At 42.7% G+C, this 7,311-nt stretch overlaps 1 pseudogene; it reads left to right on the top strand.

Annotated features, from left to right (window-relative positions):
- Positions 1-1,204: 1,204 nt before the first annotated feature.
- On the top strand, positions 1,205-7,305 carry LOC119283880 (annotated as a pseudogene).
- Positions 7,306-7,311: the final 6 nt, after the last annotated feature.

Genomic DNA, 7,311 nt, shown 5'->3' with positions numbered 1-7,311 from the left:
AAGTCGCGGCGAGGTGGCTCGGCGCCGGGGCGGGTGAAAGCAAAGAACCGACATCGTCTGCAAGGCTACTGCATGCTTTACCCCGACTACTTCGCCGATGCTCCACTTCATGGCGAGAGAACATTTCGGCGCCGTTATCGGATGAGCCGAAAGCTCTTCCTCAGGATTGTGAATTCCATCCGGGAGACAACTACTTCAAGTGCAAGATGGATTGCACGGGCGCTTTTGGATTCACCTCCATCCAGAAGTGCACGACAGCGATGAGGATGCTTGCATATGGAGCTCCTAGTGATTCACTCGACGACTATGGGCGCATGCCCGAGTCCACCGGCATAGAGTGTTTCTACAAGTTCTGTCGGGCAGTGGTGGCAGTGTTTGGGCCACAATACTTAAGAACACCCAATGCGGAAGACACTGCTCGGATCCTAGCCCAGAATGCAGCAAGAGGATTTCCTGGGATGCTTGGAAGCATCGACTGCATGCATTGGAAATGGAAGAACTGCCCATTTGATTGGCAGGGGATGTACAAAGGCGCCAAAGGCGGTTGCAGTGTGGTGCTTGAGGCGGTAGCCACACAGGACCTCTGGATTTGGCACTCCTTCTTTGGTTTTTGTTGAAGTATTTTGTTGATAATGGAAGAACTGCCCACGCAGTGTAGTATTTTGTTGAAGTATTTGATTTTTCTGTGATGAAATATGTGATAAGAAATAATTGTGTTGATAATTGAATGCCGAGACACGGCGAAACCACGCCGAATATGGGCCTATTCTCGCCCATATGGGCCGTTTATTCGCCGAAATTGGGCTGCAAAGTGGGCCAATTTCGGCGCCTTGGGGCGAGCTGGGGGCGACGACTGGGCGCAAAACCGCCCCCAGCGCCGAGTGTATCGCCGGCTCGCTCCTAGGGGGCGATTTTTATGCGTCCTGGGGGGGCCAATGACTGGAGATGCCTTTATGCCGCTGCTCCTTTGTTTCTATTACACACTGGTAACATGTAGCATCGGTAGATGTATTCACATGGAGGAAGGGGGGAATGGACAAGGACAGCACGTAAAAGCGCAGCGACATGGTGTGGTAGGACCGCCGCCCGATCGGGATCCAGCGTTGCGTGATTTCGTTCTTCTTGGAAAATCGGCAAACTATTCCAGCCGTCAGATCTTGATTAGCCAGCTAACCACCCACTGCTCTGCTTCTTTATTTTTTCTCCGCCTCGTCTCCTTCGGTCCTTCCTCCCTTTCTCCCCCAAATCAATCGAGAACCCTAGCTAAACCCCAGTCTCCGGCGAGCGAGCGCGCCGGCGGGGTCGAGCCCGCCGGTCAAGATGGGCGGCGGGGCGCCGCGCTCTACCTCGGCACCAACGCCCTCTGCGACGTCGAGGGCGGCCACCGGGCCATCGTCTTCGACCGCCTCGAGGCCGGGGGTCGAGGGCGGCCACCAGGCCATCGTCTTCGACCGCCTCGAGGCCGGGGGTCGAGGGCGGCCACCAGGCCATCGTATTCGACCGCCTCGAGGCCGGGGGTCGAGGGCAAGGTAACCAACCGCCGCTCAACCTTGCTCCTCGGAGGCGAGCGGCGCCATCGCCGCCCCGATTTGTCCGGTTCCGGCCTTGATTTCTGGTCGCCCTTGGCGTTGCTCTGTGCAGGTCTAGGCACCCCGAGGGGACTCGCATCGTACCTCATCCCGTGGGTGGATTCGAGAGGCCGATCATCCAGGACCCAATTTCGTGGAGAGCACCTCCGGGAGCAGGGGTCTCCAGATGGTAACCTCCTCCTGTCTCGATCCCTCTTCACCTAGCACAGATGCTTGATTTACTGCTTACCTGCGTGCTGAATCCATGTTTGGGGCCGACCAAGGGGTTGGATTTTACTTGGAAATGCCGTTGACAACCTGGAAATGTAGTCTGAAACAGGATAGGGCAACATTTTAAAGTGATTCTTAGCAATTTGGGCAGGCTGGATGGGCTCTGCTACATGTAAATGGTTATGTCATTGCTATTTCTGAGCATATTATGTAACTGTAGCATCTAAGAGGGTTGCATACATCTTAACTGTTTAGCAATTTAGGCCAATGGATGGGGTCTTGTACATGTAAAGGATTTGACATTCTCATTTCTCTGTATATTCTGTAACTGTAGCCCCTGCCATGGTTTTCACTTTCAGTGAGATTTTGTTGAAATTCACTGAATTTCAGTAATTTCAGCAGACAATGAAATATTACGTTTCGGCCAAAATATTTCAACAATTTCAGTATAGCACAACAGTTCCAAAAAAATTCAAAATATTTTTTAAAATTTTCAAATTTTTAGTTGAATTCAAGTGAATATTTCAGTCATTTGGCTGAAATGGAAACTGAAATCACTGAAATTCACTGAATTTCAGTGATTTCGGTTGGTGTTGAAATTTTTCTGAAACTTAAATTGAAAACCATGGCCCCTGCACAAGGGGATTTGACACATCTGAATACCTCATGGAGAGGCTGATCATCTACAACGTCCGCACATGATCCAACCTCGTGGAGAGCACCTCTGGGAGCCAGGATCTCCAGATGGTAACTTTCTCCTGTCTTGATCCCTCCTCACCTAGCACAGGTGCGTTATTTACTTCCTACCTGCGTGTGAAATTCATGTTTGGGACCGACCAAGGGTCTGCTTTTAGTTGTCCATGCTGTTCATATTCCGCAAGTGTAGCCTATAAGAGGATCTGGTTCATGTCAAGTGATTAGCTAGCAATTTGGACAGGTTGATGGGATCTTGGTACATGTTAAGGGTTTTGGCACTGTTATTTGTTAGCATATTTTGTGACTGTAGCCTGTAATAGGATTGGACACATCTGAAATGTTTAGCAATTTGGAAAGGTGGGTGGGGTCTGGTACATGTAATGTGTTTGCCATTATCATTTCTAGTCTCCAGTTTCCATGACAACAGCTGCTACGGCATACCTGGCATTGATGGAGTCAATTTATGTTGATTCATTTGGATTTTAATGCAACCCATGTCAGTTGATCTATGAAATCCTACAACATTGTAGCCTATGGACTGTCTAGTGTCAACTGCTTTGTAAATATGCATTTTAGCTCATTTGCTTTTAATCTATTAGCAGCGGTCACCATTATATATTGCCTGAGAATAAACATTTCAACTCATTTGCTTTGAATCCGTTAACAGCAGTCACAAGTGATTTTTTTTTGCTTCATTATTATATGTTACCATGATGATTTAAGACGGTTAGCTGATGCTGAACAAGTTATATCATTCTGACTTGTTAATTTGTCAGTGATCATGCACTTCTTTTCATTGCAAAAGTAGCATTTACACTACAGCTTGCACATATTTGATACGGCTTGATAATTTGGGCTGGTGTGAATTGGTCTTCGTGTTCTTACACGACCCATGCCAGAGAGACTTCCAACTATGTACAAGACAGGAGAATTAAAATGAGAGAGTGTCGCCTTCAATTGTTCATGAAACACTCAAAGATGTGGTTGCCCAATACAATGCCAGTCAGCTAATCACACAGAGAGAGGTACAGCTTCACCATGTTGCTGTGTGCTATAGTTGAGAATAGCTGATCTTACTTTGAATATATTATTAACCTATCCTTTATGTAATGGCAGGCTGTGAGCGCGGAGATCAGGAAGATTCTGACAGAGAGGGCCAGGATCTCCAGATGGTAATGCTCTCCTGTTTCGATACTTATTCACTTAGCACAGATGTGCGATTTAGTGCTTACTTGCATGTCAATCCATGTTTGGGACTGACCAATGAGTCTGATTTTAGTTTGCCATGTTTATATTCTTCTATAATAGCCTGTAAGAGAATCGGACACACTCCAAGTCATTAACTAGCAATTTGGACATGTGGATGGGGCTGGTACATTTAATGGGTTTTGCCATCATCATTTCTGAGTATATTCTGTAATTTTAGCCTGCAAGAGGATCAGACGCATGTTCAATTGTTTAGTAATTTGGACAGGTGGATGGTCCTACAGTATTGTAGCTTCTGTCTACTGCCGCGTGAATTGATATTTTACCCCAGTTCATTTTAACCTATTTTTGTGGCAAGTTGCTTATAACCGGTTCACAGTGGTCACTTGGCATACATTCGCTTCATCGTTATATGGTGACCCTGAATAAGCATTTTAAACTCATCTGCTTTTAATCAATTAACAGCAGCCTTTGCAACTTTGGTAAATATATCAGATTACCAAAATATTTTGCTTGTCAATATTTGGCACGGCCTATTGCTTCTTGCTTTTCCTGGTTGATAAAACTAATAACTAGGAGTTCATCTTCCAGATGGTAAGAGCACTGAATGTAGTCATATCAATAATAATATTTATGAGAAGTTTAATATATATTGTTGAATTGATCATGCCAAATATCCGCGTGATAGATTAGTACTTGGTTATCCTACTATATGGATCCTATATAATTTCTATATGTATTAACCTCTTCCTGGGCAAGACCTACATGTGTAATGGTTTGAACTTTGAACAAAATTGCGGTCTGTAGATAGTCAAATGTGTCCTATTCTGATGGTGAAATTGAATCTGCTTTTATTACATGCTCTTTTATCACTCCAAATGGTGAATCTAATTTACCTATTCATGACTAAATCTTCAATAATTTGTGTGAAAACAATAGTTGCTGTATCTAGTTTTTTTTGCCATCATATGACCCTTTACGTCTTGCTTTTGCTTCTCTAATTTTGCCATATTCATGTCTTTTCCTTTGCTGTAAGCTGCAAGTGACTAATTTGTTGTTTATGTTGTTTACTGGGAAAAGTCAAATATGTCTTGCGACCTGTTCTGCCATATGGATGTCAGGCTACATCTAGCTTTTGTGGTTTTATTGGTGTTGCAGATGCTGCCACTTTGAGTGGTTATGGGGTGGAACTCACCCTTAAAAACCCCTGGAATACTAGGCCACGGCTAACACTGCTATAAAGAAGGGTAACTCTGCTTTTACTAGCTTAGCTCTTAACAAGCAAGAGATTCAATACATGATTCTCTGTTAAAGCTGGTATGGCCCCTTGAAAATGAGCAAGTAAAAAAAACTTACACATACTTCTTTCTCTGAAACAAATCAGTTGGAGGACAAGATCAGCCGTTTTGTCTTTTGGTTGCTTGATGGTGTTTGAGTATGTGTGGGCGGACAGGGGTATCATAGACGTGTAGTTGACAGTTATGTATGTACTTTCTTGTGCGTTATATACTCAGCATGTTCACCAGTTGTAAACTTTTTCCTACAACTGGTTTAGTTACTCCCACATGCCGAATCAGTAACCACACCGGGTTGAAACATTTTCCCTACATCTGGGTGTAGTTATTCCGACATGCCTAATCTCATGACTTAGAGAGTTGATAGTGCTAGTATGTGAGATCACCTAGTTGTATATGAGACATGGGTGTAAATGCACTGGTTTGCAAGATCAATTTTCCATATATGTTTGAACATAAAAAGGAGTATGTCCAAAATAATGCATGCCCCCTAAAAGATAGTAGCAATATACTACATAGGTGGTTTTACTTACTTTGTACCTCGGCCACGTACTCCACGATGTGCTTTATACTCTATGTTGTAATAGTTGGCATGTGGGAGTAGCTACACCTGGTTTTAGGAAAAAATGTTTCCTACAGATGTGTACATATTTCAAATCTTAATGATCCTTGTTATGTTCCTCCCTATGTAAGTAAATATATTTCAAGTCTTGATGATTCTTATTACGTTTTTTCAGGTGGTGCACTGTAAGATCCTAAAACTGAGGACCTCATTCAATAAGTCAGAGCTAAATGCTGAGATAATGTCCTTCAGGGATTATCCATTGTCATCAACAGTACTGGATACAGTCAAAGGTATTGTTGGCCATTGTTTTTTAACTCTATGATTCTGTCTCTCACAAGTTATAACCATACATCATGATGGTATAGAAGCACCACTTCTATAACTGTACAGCTGCTCCACACCCCAGATGTGGGTCATCAAATGGCACATAGGATCCTTCATGCATCAGATCCTTTAAAGTCGTTGCAGGAAATTGAATTCCGCAGTATAGTTTCTTCACTATCATGAATGAGGGCCAATGCTATATGTGGATCCCTTTTAAACCTTCAGCTATGCACATAAGTAATGACAATTAAATAATGTGCGTCTGTAAAGGTTTTGTTCTCAAGGAAGTTCATTTGAACTACTTCCACTGTTCCAGATGCAGATTATTAACAACAATTTTTTGATTGTACAGCTTGACGATTTAATCAAAGGTGAAATCATAGTTAATCAGTGAAGGGTGCAGCCTGGCAAGTCATTAATGGCTTTGCACGATGCTTTGATTAATATCGGGGATTTTGATCTCTATTTGTATGTTCTGCCATACTTCCTCGATGATGGTGTTTTTGATTATTTACTTCTTTTCCTCACCTTGATGAGCTAACCTTGAATATGCCATTTGTGTTATGCCCAATGTGGATTTTAATCAGTGTATCCTGGTCACATGATTCACCTTGTTACTTAAATCATAAGTTCTAGTGGATTTTGCTGATTTAGTTTGCTGCTAAACAAATTTGTAATGCTATCATTTTAAGAACCGAGTGGTCGGACCCTTCCCCGACCCTGCGCAAGCGGGAGCTACATGCACCGGGCTGCCCTTTATCATTTTAAGAACCGAGTAGGTGTAAGTTGTGATAATCCTCTTATACTGTTTTTCTTTTTCTTTTGCACAGCCTAATTTATGTTCTTCATCCGAGTGGATCCAACTTCGCTGACACACTCATCGATGCATCCACATTCTGCACGAAAATCATAGTTGTGATCAGCCTTCTATGTTTGTATGACCTGGCTATTGTTCAGTACTTAACCTTGCTGCATACTTGTTTTCTTGCCGGTGACTGATCTAATTGCAAATATTGACACATTGGTGAACTTATGTGACGGTATTTCAATCATAATACATTGCTGTTGGTGGTTGTACATTCCAAGATATTCTAATTGATATTACTGCTGTTGTTATCCATTATTTCATAGAATTCACCAAGTGCATAAATAAACGGGTGCTCCTAAAATGCATTTATTAGGTAGTAATTAAGTTTGTATACTTACTCTCTGTAGATTAAATGATTAATTTGGAGGGGTGGGTGGGCATTATATGTGTGGCTGATATCATTCCTAACTAAGATCCATATGATTCTTGACTGATGTTTCTTTATCTGCAAAGATGAAACCGGTCCTTAGTTGAGACCTAGTACAATTTTACGGGAATAGTATTTTCAGATCTCAAAGATTCTGAAAATATTTATATGTGTACATATAATTATGCACA

This window comes from Triticum dicoccoides, chromosome 4A (genome assembly GCF_002162155.2).
Source record: "Triticum dicoccoides isolate Atlit2015 ecotype Zavitan chromosome 4A, WEW_v2.0, whole genome shotgun sequence".
Lineage (NCBI taxonomy): Eukaryota > Viridiplantae > Streptophyta > Magnoliopsida > Poales > Poaceae > Triticum > Triticum dicoccoides.
The sequence above is the reverse complement of the archived record's forward strand: the minus strand, read 5'-3'. Positions and strand labels throughout refer to the sequence as shown.